The sequence below is a fragment of the Hemibagrus wyckioides genome, linkage group LG09, assembly GCF_019097595.1.
Source record: "Hemibagrus wyckioides isolate EC202008001 linkage group LG09, SWU_Hwy_1.0, whole genome shotgun sequence".
NCBI lineage: Eukaryota > Metazoa > Chordata > Actinopteri > Siluriformes > Bagridae > Hemibagrus > Hemibagrus wyckioides.
The window spans coordinates 24,053,157-24,070,656 of NC_080718.1; the positions used below are offsets into that span (position 1 = coordinate 24,053,157).

The window sequence follows — 17,500 nt, forward strand, 5'->3', positions numbered from 1 at the left end:
CGTTTTCGGATTTGTTATTTTGTTTTTGTTTGTTTACAGATTTATTATTTTGTTTTGTTATTTTGTTTGTTTTCGGATGTGTTATTTTGTTTGTGGATTTGTTATTTTGTGTGTGTTCGGATTTGTTTCGTTTTTGTTTTCTGATTTGTTTTGTTTTTGTTTGTTTTCAGATTCGTTTCGTTTTTGTTTGTTTTCGGATTTGTTATTTGGTTTTTGTTTTCGAATTTGTTTTGTTTGTTTTCAGATTTGTTATTGTGTTTTTGTTAGTTTTTGGATTTTTTAATTTTGTTTTTTTATTTTGTTTCCGGATTTGTTATTTTGTTTTTGTTTGTTTACAGATTTATTTTGTTCTGTTTTGTTATTTTGTTTGTTTTTGTATTTGTTATTGTGTTTTTTGGATTTGTAACTTTGTTTTTGTTTGTTTACAGATTTGTTATTGTATTTTCAGATTTGGTTTGTTTTTGTTTGTTTATGGCACTTCTCGGCCACCGTACAGAACACTTCCACACGCTGCTTTTTAGAGGAATTAGGTGGTAAATGTCCGCTGAAGGCTGCTCCACTACCTGCTGTTATCTTCCCTTCTCATATCATTCGCTTCATTTCCTAATGGCTCAAGAGAACACTCTACACTGTCAGGGCACTCACTGCTGGATCAGACGCTAAACACACACAATTAAAAGCTGTCTAATGTGTTCAGACGGCTCATTAATAACCGTACGGGTGAATTATAGCTCGAATATAAACTGTTCCACGTCATAGGGGTTCGAAAGTGACAGACATGTTAAAGACGCTTCATTGGGAATCTGTTCATGAGCAAGAAAACCATCTCAATGTGAACAAGAAACAGCACAATATCTGTGAATAAAAAGAGTGTGTGTGTGTGTGTGTGTGTGTGTGAGATCACCTGGGAAAAAAAAAAAGAGGCAGCTGCATTCGCAGTGTGTGTTTGCGTGTGTGCCAAGCTTTCGAACCCTTGTATAAACTGTGTGCACAGTTGCCTTCCCACTCCATTTCTCTCACTAGACACTTAGTCATTCTTACAAACGGTCAAACAAACGTGAGATACTGCGGGCAATCAATCCCAGATTAGAGTGTGAGATAGAGCTTAAACAGAACTGAGCTGCTGTGATACTACACAACACAAACACCACCTGCTCGAGCCTATTCACACACACACACACACACACACACCAGTCATCATCCTGCAGTCGTCCCGTCATGTGGCACACAGTAACAGACTGACCGCAGGCTCCGTCATGCAGGAAGAAGCTCTGAGTGATGCTGCTTCACAACCAGATGGACGTTAAACTGTCACTTCCGTCCGGTCTCAACGGCTTTTATACATCACAACAGTTTATAAAGTTTCACACTGTGCTGAGCGGCTTCTGTGAAAACAGACCAGACCAATCTAACAAGCTCACAATGTAGATGATGAGGAGGAGGTAAAAAAGATAAAGAAGGAGGAAGAGGAGAAGCAGGAGAAGAAGAAAAAGGAGGAGGAGGAGAAGCAGGAGAAGAAGAAGAAGGAGGAGGAGGAGGAGAAGCAGGAGAAGAAGAAGGAGGATGAGGAGAAGAAAAAGAAGGAGGAGGATGAGGAGGAGGAGAAGCAGGAGAAAAAGAAGAAGGATGAGGAGGTGAAGAAGAAGAAGAAAAAGAAGGACGAGGAGGAGGTGAAGAAGTAGAAGAAGGAGGAGGAGGAGGTAAAGAAGAAGAAGTACAAAAAAAGAGGAGAAGAAAGAAAAGGAAAAACAAAAATGAGAGAAGGAGAAGAAGAAGAAGAAGAAGAAGAAGAAGAAGAAGAAGGGGAGGAGGAGGAGAAGAGGAAGAAGAAGGAGGAGGTGAAGAAAAAGAAGGAGGAGGAGGTGAAGAAGAAGAAGAAAAAGAAGGATGAGGAGGAGGTGAAGAAGAAGTAGAAGAAGGAGGAGGAGAAGTACAAAAAAGAGGAGAAGAAAGAAAAGGAAAAAGAAAAATGAAAGAAGAAGAAAAAGAAGAAGAATAAGAAAAAGGGGAGGAGGAGGAGAAGAGGAAGAAGAAGAAGAAGAAGAAGAAGAAGAAGGAGGAGGAGAAGAAGGGGAGGAGGAGGAGAAGAGGAAGAAGAAGAAGAAGGGGAGGAGGAGGAGAAGAGGAAGAAGAAGAAGTTTCATTTTTTAGAGTTTCATCACGTCATTTATCATCTTCAGTTTTATCAGTTATCTTATACTTCTGTGTCATTTCAGACCCAATGCCGACTTTACAGAAAAGAAAAGAAAAGAAAAGAAAAGAAAAAGTGAAAAGGGGGGGCAGGGAAAAGGGGAGAAAGCAGAACAGAGTGTAATATTCTTGTCATTCTGGGACAGATGAAAATGAAGGAGTGTAACAGATTTTCATCTCTTATCTCACTGAACACTGATGTTTTTGGAGCGGGCGATGGCTTCTTCATTTATTCAGTCTTTTCCAGAAAAAAGAAAAAAGAAGAAAAATAAAATAAATGAAAGAGAGAGCAGTTATCAAACCCAGAACATGACTGATACAGTAACAATGGACATCACAATAACTGGACATTATACATCATAATGCAGTGAACTGAGATTACAGCTGTGTGGAGTTTTATATTTTAATGTAATTTTGGGTTATTTTCGTATTATTTTGATTTACGATTATAAACTGATTTGTAGATTAGATGTTTATGTGTTAAACATTTCTATATATTTAGATTTAATTGGAAACCTGGAATATTTTTTAAAAATAAAAAAATTGCATTATTTCCCTTTCAATATGTACAGATAAAACAAAAAACACAAGAAGACACGCTAAGAGTTCTAATGGAAATGACAATAATAATAATAATGTGTGTGTGGTGATGTGGTGGCAACTGCTAATGCTGGTAGTGGTTAGCTGAGCTCCTTGCAGCAACGCTAAGCGGTAAGTAGTGGTGGCAGCTGCTGCTGCTGCTGTGTGAGTAGTGGTAGCAACTGGTGGCGAGCTGCTGCTGCGTTGGTGGTGGCGGTGGTGGGTGATAATAATGTATTGGTGATGGTGTTCCGCGGCGCTGCTTGCTGCTGCTGCTGCTGATGGTAGTGGTGGCAAGCAACAACTACTGCTGCTGGTGGTCGGTGGTGGGGATGATGATAATAGTGGTAGTGGTGGTGGCTGTTAACGGCTACTGCTGCTGCTGCTGTACTAGCTGGTGGTGGTGGTGGCAACTGCTACTACTACTACTACTACTAGCAACGCTGGTGGTAATAAGTGTGTGGTGGTGGTATTGGTGGTAGCGACAGCAGCACTGCTGCGCAACTGTTGATGATGGTGATGCGAGCAACAGCAGCGCTGGTGGTGATTGGTGGGGTGTGATGATGTTGGTGGTAGTGGTGAGTGGTGATTAGTGAGTGGTGGCGGCTTAGCAGCAGCAGCAGCTGCTGTTGATGATGATGATTGGTGGTAACGGCAGCAGCAACAGCAACGCAGCTGTGGTATTGATGATAGTAGTGTTGACGTGGTGGCGGCAACAGCTTAGCAACAGCTGCGCATGGTGATGATGGTGCAGGCAACCAACGCTGCTGTTGGTGGTGGTGGGAATGATGATGATATTGTCGGTATTGAGTGGTGACGATGATGTAGTGGCGGCTGGCTGCTGCTGCTGTTGGTGGTGAGGTCCGAGGATGTGTGATAAGTGATGATGGTGATGATTGGCGGCAGCAGCAACGCTGCTGGTAGTAGTGGATGGTGGCGAGCGCAGCAGCAACGCGGTGGTGGTGGTGGTGGTGGTGGCGGCAGCAACAACAACGCTGCCTTTGGTGATGGTGGGTGGCGGCAGCAGCCTTGCTGATGGTTGGTTGATTGGGGATGATGATGTTGAGTGTGGTGGTGGTAGTGAGTGATGATGGTGGCGGCAGCAAGCAGCTTGCTGGTGGTGGTGGTGGGGATGTGCTGTGGTGATGATGTTGATGATGATGGTGGTGGTGGTGGTGATGATTAAGCGGCAGCAGCAGCAGCAGCGCTGTTGGTAGATGGTGGCAGCAGCAACGCTGCTGTGGGGGTGATTGGTTGGGGATGATGATGGTGGTGGTGATGGTGGTGGTTGGTGGCGGCAGCAACAGCAGCAACGCTGGTGATGGTGGTGATTGATGGTAGCTGGCAGCAACGCGCTGGGTGGGTTGGTTGGGGTGATGGATGATGATGATGGTGATGTGCGGCAGCGGCGCAACGCGCTTAGCTGATGTAGTGGTGGATGGTGGCGGCAGCAACGGCTGCGCCAGCTGGTTGGTTGATTGGTTGGGGATGGTAGATGATGATGAGTGGTGCGTGCAGCTGGCTGGTAGTGGTGGTGGTGGGCAACAGGCAGCTGTTGGTGATTGGTGGTAGTTGGTGGTGCGGCAGCAGCAGCAGCAGCTTGGCTGTTGCTGTTAGCTGCTGGTGGTGGTGATGATGGTGATGTGGTGGCGGCAACAACGCTTGCTGGCTGTTGGTGGTCGGGGTGGGGTGTGTGGTGGTGATTGATGATGATGATTGGCGACGCAGCAGCAGCAGCGCGGTGATTGGTGGCGGCAGCAACGCAGCAGCTGGCTGATGGTGGTGGTGGCGGCAGCAGCAGCGTATAACGCGCTGGTGGTGGTGCGGCAGCAGCAGCCCAGCAACGCTATTGGTAGTGATGATGATGATGGTGAGTTAACGCTTGCCGGCAAGCAACAGCGTTTAGCAACTGCTGGTGAGTGGTGTCAGATTGGTGGTGGTGATTGGTGGTCAACGGCAACAGCAGCCCAACAGCTGCAACATTGCGGTGGTATTGAGGCGGTTGGCAGCTTGCAGCAGCCAGCAGCTGATGATGGTAGTGGTAGTGCTGCTGCAGCGCAGCTGGATGGTGGTTGGTGGGGATGATGGTGATGTGGTCGTGTTGGTAGTGGTGGTCAGCAGTCCCAGCCGCTGGCAACGCTGGTGGCGGCAGCAGCAGCGCTATTGGTGGTGGTGGTGGCTGGCAGCAGCAACGCAGTGATGGCTGGTGGTGGCGGCAACGCTGCGGCAGCAACGGTGGTGGTGGCGGCAGCAGCAGCTCAGCGACGCTGATGATGGTGTGGTGGCGGCAGCAGCAACCCAGCAGCTGTTGGTGGTGGTGGCGGCAGCAGCAGCAGCAGCAGCACTGGTGGTGGTGGTGGCAAGCAGCGCTGCTGTTTGGCAACAGCTGAGTGGTGGTTGATTGATGAAGTGGTCGATGATGATGGTGCGGTAGCAACGCGCAACAGCAACGCGCTGGTGATGTGGTGGTAACTGCTGCGATGCAGCAACGCGCTGTTGCTGGTGGTGGTGGTGATGGTGGTGATTGATGGTGGCTGGCTGCAAGCAACGGCCAGCTGTTGATGGTGGTCAAACGCAACAACGCGCTTGGCTGGTGATGGTGGTTGAGCTCAGCAACAGCAGCAACGATTTGGCAGCAGCTTGCTGCTGAGTGATGAGTGGTGGTGCTTGACAAGCAACGCAGCTGTTGCTGATGGTTGGTGGTGATGTGATGATGAGTGGCGGCAACAGCAACGCTGTTGGTGAGGTGGCGGCAGCAGCAACGCTGCTGCTGGCGCAGTGGTCGATTGATGGTGGCGGCAGCAACAGCAGCGCGTTAAGTCTGGTGGTGGCGGCAACGCTTGCAGCAACTGCTGCTGGTGGCGGCGAACGCTGGCGCTGTGGTGGTGCTTGGCGGCAGCAGCTTGGCAACAGTGGTGGTGGTGGCGGCGGCTTATGGCTGCTGGTGATGATGGTAGATGGTGCGGCAGCAGCAACAGCAGCGCTGATGATTGGTGGTGGTCGGCATGCGCCAGCTGGTGGGTGGTGCGGCAACAGCAGCTAGCGCCTGGTGATGGTGATGATTGGTGGCGGCAGCAACAGTGGTGGTGGTGCTGGTGCTGTTTGGCGGCAACCGCTGTGGCGACGCTGGTCAGATTGATGATTGCTTTGGCGCAACGCTGTTGCTGCTGCGGGTGATGGTGGTTGATGATAGATTGATGGTGGCGGCTAGCAGCTGCTCGCGCGATGATGGTGATTGGCTGCGAGCTGCTGCTGGCTGCTGCTGCTGGTAATTGTTGGTGGTGAGTGGTGATGATGGTGCTTGGCGCTTAACAGCGCAGCAGCAACAGCGGCTGGAAGTGAGTGATGGTGAAAGCGGCTGCTGTTGCTGCTGGTATGATGGTGGTAGTGATGATGGTGTTCTTAGTAGCTGCTGACGCTGCTAACTGCTGCTGTTGCGCCTGCTGTGCGTGGTGTGGTCAGTAAATGATGGATCATAATGGTGATGATGATGTAACTAGCTGGCAACGCTAGCTGGCGCGATTGATTATACTGGTGGCGGCAACTACTGGCAACGGCTAGCTGGTGGTTTGGTAACGCGGGCTGCTGCTGCATGTTGGCAACTGCGATGATGGTAATAATGATGGTAAGTGTGTAATGATGGTGGTGTGTGTGATGCGTGGAGTGATGGTGCTGCTGCTGCTGCTGCTAATAATAATTAGTAATTGCGCGAACCTTGCTGCTGCTGGTAATGCTACTACAACACGCTACTGCTAAGCGCTGTTGCCTTCACTACGATAATTGATGCGCTGACGACGTATTGTGGTGATGATATCGGTGTGGTATTGATGATGGTAATAATAATACTGCTACTACTACTACTACTACTAATAATAATAATGCTACTACAACTACTACTATTACTACTACTAATAATAGTAATAATAATAATAATAATAATAATACTGCTACTACTACTACTACTACTATTACTACTAATAATAATAGTAATAATAATAGTAATAATAATAATAATAATAATAATGCTACTACTACTACTAATAATAATAATAATAATAATGCTACTACTACTAATAATAATAATAATAATATCCTATAAGCATCAGCACACTAACCCCTTGTATATAATCCTATCCCAGCTCTCTGTACTGAACTGAAAATCCAGTATGTGCTACAGACTAGCCGTCCTGTCAGTATTATTTCCTCTGAAGCACACAGTCTCATCAACATGCAGATAGAAAATAAAATGAAAATAAAGTGATTTGTTCATCTTTCAGAGGCAGGAGACAGACGCAGCAGGCGTTGAGTGCAGCTCTTTCATCCTGCAGCACATTGAAATTCAGACAGAGGAGCTCATGTTGTTGCCATGCTGCTTATTTAATACCATGACAACAGGACAGCATAACGACACGCGCTAGCCTCCGTTAGCCCGAGCGCGCCCGAGCGCGGTGTCGATGTTAAACACTGGGGAGTTTCTGAAGAACTTCAGTATCATCTTCCTCAGTCATTACCTCTGTAATGCACACTAACAGCTACCTACCTCATGTAGAGGCACGCCTAAGTATTTATACCCCTTACACTTATATCACTGTGTACTGCTGGGGGAACTGGTCAGGGTTGAGAAGGAGATGGATAGAGGAGGAAGAAAATAAAGAAAAGAAAAAAAAAGAGTAAAAGCAAAGAAAAGGCAAATAAACAAAAGTAAAAGAAAAGAAAAGAAAAATAAAAAAAAGAAACAAAAAGAAAAGAAAAAACACGGGGGGAAAACAAAGAAAAGGCAAAGAAAAGAAATGAAAAGAAAAAGAAAAAAGAGAAGAGAAGAAAAGAAAAAAAAAGATAAAAAGAGGAAAAAAGGCAAAAAAAAAAGAAAAGAGGAAAGAAAAGAACCATGAAAAGAGAAAAAAGGGGAAAACAAAGAAAAGGTGAAGAAAAGCAAAACAAAGGAAAGGAAAGGAAAGGAAAGGAAAGAAAAATAGAGAAAAAAGACACAGAAAAAAGAAAAAAGAAAAAAGAGGAAAGGAAAGAAAAAAAGAGGGGAAAAGGCAAAGAAAAGAAGTGGAAAAAAAAGAAAAAAGAGGAAAAAAGAAAAGAAAAAAACAAAAAAAAGAGGAAAGAAAAGAGAGAAAAATGGGAAAACAGAAAAGGTGAAGGGAAAAAACGCAAAGCAAAGAAAAGAAAAATAGAGAAAAAAAACAGCAAAGGAAAGGAAAAGAAAAAATAGGAAAGAAAAGAAGAAATATAAAAAAGAAAATAAAAGAAAAAAAAGAAAAAGGAGGAAAGAAAAGAAGAAATAGAAAAAAGAATAGAAAATTTTTTTTAAAAAAGAGAAAAATCATGAAAACAAAGAAAAGAAAAAAACTTTTTTCTTTATAATAGAGTAAATTTTAATTTTAATTTTATTTCCATTTTATTGAGAATCGCAAAGTGCAATTCAAATCAGCAGGTTTTTTCTTCCATGCACTGATAAATCAAGGTCATATTCTAACCCCCATGATAACGAGTAAAATACACTCTCACTGCTGGACAGCTTCTTTGAAATGACCGAACGATGACGCAGCAGAAGACTCCGAGACTGACAACAAAAACAAAGCTGCTTTTAAAAGTGTATGTACTTTAACAAAATATATACACCGATCAGCCAAAACATTATAACCACCTGCCTGATATTGGGTTGGTCCCCCTTTTGCCGCCAAAACAGCCCTGACCCGTCGAGGCTGGGATTCCACTAGATCCCTGAAGATGTGCTGTGGTATCTGGCACCAAGATGTTAGCAGCAGATCCTCTACGTTGTGAGGTGGGGCCTCCATGTTTTGTCCAGCACATCCCACAGATGCTCGATTGGATTGAGGTTTGGGGAATTTCAACTTTGAGGACAAAATGTTCACCTGCTGCCTAATATATCCCACCCACTAACAGGTGCCATGATGAGGAGATCATCAGTGTTATTCACTTCACCTCTCAGTGGTCATAATGTTATGCCTGATCGGTGTATAGTGCATTAATCCCATTATATCTGTAATCATTAAGTTATATTTTATGCACTTTATTGTATTTGTTATGCTCGTGATCCCTCCAATAGTAAATAGTAAAGGGGGGTGAATACTTACGCACAGCACTGCATAAGTTTAATTGGGAGTTTTTTGCTATTGCCTGGTCTCACACAAATAAATAATGTGTGATATAGTTATGAAAGAAGTCCAGTGTAATAAACACAACTAATGAACCCCACTGACTGAACAATACCCAGGGTGCATTTTGTTGAGAGTATGACATCACACAGGGCATCGTTCTGGACACGATTCGGTCTTTTCCACCACTGTTTTAATTTCAGTTTGCAAACTGCTCTTCCCTCGCCTAAAATTGAGATGCTCATTAAAAAAAATCCTCATTATAATTTCATATCTGGTAATAAAGTTTTCGGCGATGATTGCGAGATGAAAATTTCATAGTAGGAGCAGCAGAGTGCTACAATAACGCTGAAACTAATTTGCTCGTATTAAACACTTCTCATAAAACGAAGAGGAAACAGGAAGCTGGAGTAAATAACCTTGCCTTCTGGGGAAATTACAGTCCTCCTGAAAGTTGGCGGTGTTTCAGTGAATTGAAGACGCCATCATTTCCATTCGGTCAGTCTGCCGTGAGAGTCCAGCGGCTAGGGCAGAATAAACTCCGCTGACAATTTAACACTTATTAGTTAAAACCATCGGCAGGAAACACTTCCTATGTCAATTAGGGACTACGCTGGGCACGGTTTTATTTCAGCTGTGGACCTGTTTTTATTTTCTTTACACATTAGCCACATTATTATTATTATTATTATACCTTTATTTAAAATATATATTATTATTATTATTATTATTATTATTATTATTATTATTATTACTACTACTATTATTATTATACCTTTATATAAAAAATATAATTATAACCATAATAATAATAACAATAATAATAATAATAATAATAATAATAATAATTATTATTATTATTATTATTATTAATAATAACAATATTAATCTTATTATTATTATTATTATATTTATAATAAAATTAATAAATAAATAAATTGGTATAATAAGTGTGTGCATTTTAAAGTCCTGATTATAATCTCACTCTCAGTTTGCTTGAATGCTAAACGTACAGGACTCAACACACTTTTGTGAGTCCAATGTTGTGAGAACAGTGAAGAGGAAAATGCTACTAGCATCTGGTTAGTTCAACACTTCACTCCTTCAGCTTGGTGACCCCTGACCTCTGAGTCACTCAGCATGAGTGTGTTACAGTTCAGTCCATCTACTGTCCAGCTGCTGGGTGCCGTGTGATGGGAAAGTGGGAGTTCCCTTCTGAATGAGAGTCTGAATAATAAACCAGACTTTCACTGCCAAAAGGATTACAGCAAGCAGACTAGGCGCACACACACACACACTTACACTGTCTCGCTGTGCTTCTGTGTGTCTCTGTCTCTTCCTTGATCTGTCTGTCTGTCTCTCTCTCGCTCAGTCTGTCTCTCTTCCTCGCTCTGTCTGTCTGGCTCTCCCTCACTGTCTGTCTGTCTTCCTCGCTCTGTCTCTCTTCCTCGCTCTGTCAGTCCGTCTTCTCTTCCTCCTTCTGTCTGTCTGCTTCTCCTTCGCTCAGTCTGTCTCTCCTTCACTCCATCCATCTGTCTCTCTCTCTCTCTATTACTCTGTCCGTCTCTCCCTTTGCTCTCTGTCTGTCTCTCCTTCACCCCATTCATCTCTCTCTCTCACTATCCATCTGTCTCTCCATCACTCTGTCTGTCTGTCTCGCTCTGGCTCACACTCTCCTGCATTCACACAGAATGTTAATTACAGGACTTCGGGCTTGTTGGTGACTAAACATCAAACTGCAATCCCAGCTGTATAAAGTAGACTAAAGCAGACGCATCTTCCTCCTTTCTGAAATGACACTGATGATCTCACTGAGAGGAGAAGCTGCACTGCGGTGATGATACACTACACGCATCTGCCGTTGCTCTTTTGTACTTCCTCACCTTACACTGCTACTGTATTCCAGTACAAGCACAATACACAAGCACAGCGCTCCACGGATTTCTCACACTTTCTGTAAGCAGATGTTTAGATCAGCATTTCTTTTGGAAGGATATCAGCGTGTTGTCACATCAACACTGTTCAGAGCTCACTCACACGATCACTTATGATCTTGTGTTCAGAGTCAGGGCTCAGGACACTTCAACATTAACACACCATGTCTTCACGGAGCTCAGGGACTTTGTGCACAGGGGTATTGTCATGCTGGAACAGGGTTCGAGCTTCTTAGTTCCGGTGAAGGGAAATTCTAACACATTTGATACAACTGTGTGCTTCTACCTTTGTGGGAACAGTTTGGAGAAGAACCACATATGGGTGTGATGGTCAAGTGTCCACATACTTTTGACCATGTGGTGTATATTTCAGCTAACAAATCTTCAAATCTACAGCTTCTCCACACACCCGGTTCACACGCTGTCGATCTCTTACATATCAATAAACGCCAGCAATTTCCTCTGAGATTTTTTAGAAAGGTCTCATGCCAACGAATGCGAGTTCAAGGCACTAGACTAGCACTGCACATTAAGCTGCAGGTCACAGACGGCCGGCTGCGCGGGTCTAAATGTGTTCCGTCTGGTACACAGCTTTGAACCCAACCACGCTCTGATTGCTCCCTCCCCCTTCGGCTTAGCGCTCGGACGCTAATGCTAGCGGGCATCGAGTAACATGGCAACCCGGATGTGGCACAAAGCAGTGCCGAGTGCTGAAAAATTAATGAGCGAGACTGGCTCTTCAGAGGCGATGACCTCAAAAGAGATGGGCTGGAAAAACGATATCAAAGCCTGTCGCGCATTGACGAGCCCCCACACCCCAACACACACACACACACTTAAAAGTGCCAATGGCAGAGGCGTGTGCAACTCACACACTGCTGTGAAAATCAAAACTAAGAGGCCATTACCCTGCATTAGAGCGTTTACAAATCAAATTTACACCGAGTGAAAAAGCACTTACTACCTCACTTTTCCACTGGGAGTGCGCACACACACACACACACACACACACAATTATCAAACTCATCATACACCACTTCTCGAGATGATGTGAGATCTGTCTTCAGAATCCTGAACCATTTCAGCAGGCTGGAACGCTGATTTTCTGCATCTGAAGAAAGAACTCAAAATAATTGTCTATAATTTCTGTGATTTCTCCCAAAGCCGGTCTCAAATGCTAACTAATGCCTTTCAGTACGATCTGTTCATCATCTTGATCTCTGACAGCAAAATCAAAACTGAAACCAAGCCATGAGGTGAAAGAGCATCACTCTCTCATGCGTGTGCGCGCGCGCGCGCACACACACACACACACACACACACACACACACACACCCCCCGAGTGTAATTAAATACCACACTAACACTGAGCAGGATAATTAGTATAACAGTTAAACTGGATAAGAGGTTACGATGGGGAGAAGAACCTGATTGGTCAGAAGGTGTTGATTAATTTCCCATAACAGCAGCTCTGACAGCAGTTCCAGATGACACACACTGTGGACATTTCACATAAATTACGAGATCTACAAACATCTCTTCGATGCTGTAGAGACATTTTTCTGTGTAATTTTGGAAGAAGTCTCCGTTGTAATGATACATTCACACACACACACACAGATTTCATTGCTGCAAGTTTCCAGCCGCTGTACTATGAAGCCGGATGACTGGACGGACTGACAAACAGACAGATGGGAGGATGGATGGATGGATTGATGAATGGCAGGATGGATGGATGGATGAACAGACGGACGTGTAGATGGATGGACAGATGGATGAACAGACGGACGTGTAGATGGACGGACGGACGTGTAGATAGACGGACGGACGGATCGATTGAAGGATAGACTGATGGATGGATGGCTGGATAGATGGATGGACTGATAGATGTATGGATGGATGGATTGATCGATTGAAGGATAGACTGATGGATGGATGGCTGGATAGATGTATGGACTGATAGATGTATGGATGGACTGAGGGATGGATGGACTGAGGGATGGATGGATAAATGTATGTATGGATGGATGGATAAATGTGCTGTAGATCTCCAACAGTGATGTTTATCTTTAAGCTACATCTTTATTTGCAACCCAGTGGATTTATTTGACTTAAATAAATGTTCATTAACAATCCACACGGTCTCTGTTCCAGCCAAGCCTCGGCCAAAAACAGACACAAAAACCCTTCACTTTTCAAGATGCTCTAAATAAGTCGTGTTCCTCGTCTCCACACCTGCACCATGTGATTTATTGTCTCGTCTGAGCTATCACACTGAACCGGGTGCACCAGCTCATTATCTGCTTCATGTTAGACTCGGTGGAAATGAGTGTGAAGACTGGAATAGTGAATCAGTGGAGGCTGAAGACTCTGTAGCACATGATTAACGTTGTGATTAATACCAGGATCAGTTCTGCATTAACCTTCTGCTCATATTTGCAGCACAAACAATGCTGATATTAAAGCAACATTAAAATGAATTCCTCTGATATAATAGTGATCATGAGGTAGAGCTGGAGGTGAGCTGCTCCTGATGGCTCACGTGATACAGCGGAGAGATTCTCAGATTCTGATCTAACAGAGCCGGGTCTGGCTGATTGCACAGTTCCACCATTTGCAGATAAAACTAGGAGGTGAAATCCAGCAAAGTGGTTTTCACAATGCTTTGTAAGAAACTGTCACAGGCAATGGAGGTGAAGAAGGGTTTCGGTTCAATTCCCACCTCCACTGTGTGTGTGTGTGTGTGAGTGCGCGTGTGCACGCGTGTGCGCATGTTCTCCTCCTGCTTCAGGGTTTGTGTCTGTGTGTGTGTGTGTGTGTGTGTGGATGGATGGATGGATGGATTGATAGATAGATGGGTGCATGGATGGTTGGATGGATGCATGGATGGACGGATGAGTTGATGGATGGATGGACTGATGGATGGATGGACTGATAGATGGGTGGATGAATGAATGAATTGATGGATGGATGGACTGATAGATGAGTGGGTGGATGGATGGATGGACGGACTGATAGATGAGTGGGTGGATGGATGGATGGATGGATGGATGGATGGATGGATGGATGGACTCATAGATGAGTGAGTGGATGGATCAATGGATTGATGGATAGATGGACTGATAGATGAGTGGGTGGATGGATGGATGGATGGATGGATGGATGGATGGATAGACTGATAGATGAGTGGGTGGATGGATGGATGGATGGATGGACTGATAGATGAGTGGGTGGATGGATGGATGGATGGACTGATAGATGAGTGGATGGATGGATGGATGGATGGATGGACGGACTGATAGATGAGTGGGTGGATGGATGGATGGATGGACGGACTGATAGATGAGTGGGTGGATGGATGGATGGATGGATGGATGGATGGACTCAGATGAGTGAGTGAATGGATCAATGGATTGATGGATAGATGGGTGCATGGATGGATGGACTGATAGATGAGTGGGTGGATGGATGGATGGATGGATGGATGGACTCAGATGAGTGAGTGGATGGATCAATGGATTGATAGATGGGTGCATGGATGGATGGATCAGTGGATTGATGGATAGATGGACTGATAGATGAGTGGTGGATGGATGGATGTTCTGTTATTACAGAAATTATGTATTCCAGCGAGCGTAATACACACCACGATTTAAAGATAACTATAGAAACACTATTAGTCTTCAATGGAACGTTATTCTGCATTTAAACAGTGCCACAAGCCTCTACTGGAAGACTTTCACTGATCAAGAGCAGGATTTCCCCTCAGCTTTTTGTCTGTAGTTAGTATGATGTGAGGCTTTAACAGAGCAACAGCTGCTCGGGTTTTTACACAACACACAAGACAGACCCACAATAATGTAATTATGGTTGTGTTGTCCAGGTGTTTCTGCACCCTGCAGCTGTTAGTGGTTAGTGGTGTGTGTTGTGCGGGGAATTTTATTTATTTAATTTGAGCCTGTTTCCTGATGGTTGGATCTGTACAGCTCTTCTGTCATCACTCTGTGGTGTTCGGCTCAGTGCACTATAATAAAAGCACTATAGTGCAGGTGGATGTGTGCTGACTTTACACTCTGTGATCCTTTAAGGTAGGAATGACGTTTCAAAATTACCACCAGGCCACCTTCAGAGCTTTACAATACAGACTTATACGGTTTATAAACCAATGTATACACTATAGTGCCAAAAGTTTTGGGGCACCCCTCCAAATTATTGGATTCAGGTGTTTTTCAGTTTGGTGAGGAGGAACTTGAGTGTCCTCAGTCATGACCTTATCCCGACTAAACTGGGACCAAAAAATAATAATAATAATTTAAAAAAAAAATTGTGGAAAAATATTTTTTAACCAATTTTAATAATTCACTGTATTACTATTGCTCTTAAATATATTATTAATTAAATTTGTGTATTATTTTTAATCAATTGTTTCATTTCTTAAAAGCTTCCTTATAGCAAATGCAGCTGCATTGTTATTTATTATAGAATTATATAATAATTTAATATACAATTTGTTTCGTTCTTTTTTTAAACAGAAAATAGATAACAGCTCTTGCTTGAACACCGAGAACACCTTGAATATTGCACACACAGGAACACACTTTCGTGCTTGCCTATTTACTACCTTTACAGAAACATCCGGAGAGCAAACAATGTGCAGGAAGCGGCAGCCTGTGACGTGCATCCTGCCTCGTGTGTGCCGTTTGGGAGACGAGTCGACGTTTTAAGCCTTTGCCAAAGTCATGAAGTCGTGATTTCGACATTCAGGCAACGTTCAACCTGAACAATTAAAGTGTTTGTATTTGGTTCTTTAACAGCTGCAGGATTTAAAGCTTAAAATGTTATGGTCTTTGTTCCAGAGTCAGCTATAAACCTGCACACAAGGCAAGTGTTCACACCCAAATCTACCTAAAATATCACAACAAAGACATTCATGTCATGTGGGAGGATTCAGGAAAACCTCTTCTTGTGCATTGACATACCGTTTGTTGTTGTAGTTATTAATCCAATATTAAAGATTAAACAATAGCACTTCCTAACCTTGAACGGAAATATAAAATGAAATTCTGATTTAAAGAATTTTCCGAGACACACATTTCTGTATGGAGTTTGCCTCACTTTTGAGTCGGGATCAGGATTTCTAAAAGTTCCCAAAAATTTGACTCATATTTCCCCACTCAAAGGCGGAAATGAATTTTTCGCCCAGATGAAAAAGTGAGAATTACATGTCACCCGTAAGGCTGAGGTGTTAATGCTGCGTTCATGCATCGGTCTTTTATAAGCATCACTTCACTAGACCCTCATTTCATCTCCTGTAGATATACAATACAGATCAGAGACAGCCATGAGGCTGAAAATCAGAGAATGTGGTCAGTGAAGCTAGTTACTGGACTAACTAGAACATTCTAGAAGATTTCCTCAGGGCCTTTGCAGGTTAGTTTGACCACTGGACTGAATGAAGCTGTGCATGTAGCACTGTTATAACTATGCTTTAAAGCTTAACAGAGGGGCAACACACCACACACACACACAGACACACACAGGTCAGGCTCCTCCAGCTTTTGTTCCTCCTAAATTAGCTTTGATTGTCACTATTGCCTTTTTTAATGCAGCTCTTTCCATTATTAAAAACAGACTCGTGACTTTCCCCTTTAATGTAGTAAAACTATATTGAGAGCAAGAGACAGAGAACACAGTGTATAGGGGTGATGGAGTGTGTGTGGGTGTCTCATTACTCTCTAGTAGTCACGACTACGGACCCATTTCTCTCTCTCGCTCTCTCTCTCCATCATGCTTACACACACATACACACACACACACCCACACACACGAGTTCCACACCACTCAGGCTCAGGGCTACACACTCCTCAGAGTTTTATGGTTAAAACACAGCATGCACTAACCAAAACACTTGTGCAGATGATAATGGACACATGACCTCTACGTAGGCTAGATGTGGAGGCGTGGCCTCTAGAAATGCTAAATGTGGAGGCGTGGCCTCTGGGAATGCTAAATGTGGAGGCGTGGCCTCTGGGAATGCTAAATGTGGAGGCGTGGCCTCTGGGAATGCTAAATGTGGAGGCGTGGCCTCTGGGAATGCTAAATGTGGAGGCGTGGCCTCTGGGAATGCTAAATGTGGAGGCGTGGCCTCTGGGAATGCTAAATGTGGAGGCGTGGCCTCTGGGAATGCTAAATGTGGAGGCGTGGCCTCTGGGAATGCTAAATGTGGAGGCGTGGCCTCTGGGAATGCTAAATGTGAAGCATGGCCTCTGGGAATGCTAAATGTGGAAGCGTGGCCTCTGGGAATGCTAAATGTGGAGGCGTGGCCTCTGGGAATGTTAGATGTGGGGGCATGGCTGATGGGAATGTTAGATGTGGAGGCATGGCCGATGGGAATGCTAAATGTGGAGGCATGGCTGATGGGAATGCTAAATGTGGAGGCGTGGCCTCTATATAAGCTAACAGTGGAGATGTGGACTCTCTATATGATAACAGAGGCATGGCCTTAGAATGTATTAATAATGTATGTGTAGCCTAAGAATGAAGGTTTGGTCTCTATGTGCCCTAATAATGGAGGCGTGGCCTCTGTGTGTTCTAACAAAGGAGGATTGGCTTCTGTGTGCCCTAATAATGGAGGTGTGGCCTCTGTGTGCCTTAATAATGGAGGTTTGG

The 17,500-nt window shown here is 44.1% G+C and overlaps 1 protein-coding gene across 3 annotated transcripts in view; it reads right to left on the minus strand.

Annotated features, from left to right (window-relative positions):
• rps6ka1 (ribosomal protein S6 kinase a, polypeptide 1) overlaps positions 1 to 17,500 on the minus strand; it is a 100,047-nt gene that overhangs the window by 58,835 nt on the left and 23,712 nt on the right. The window lies entirely within an intron of this gene.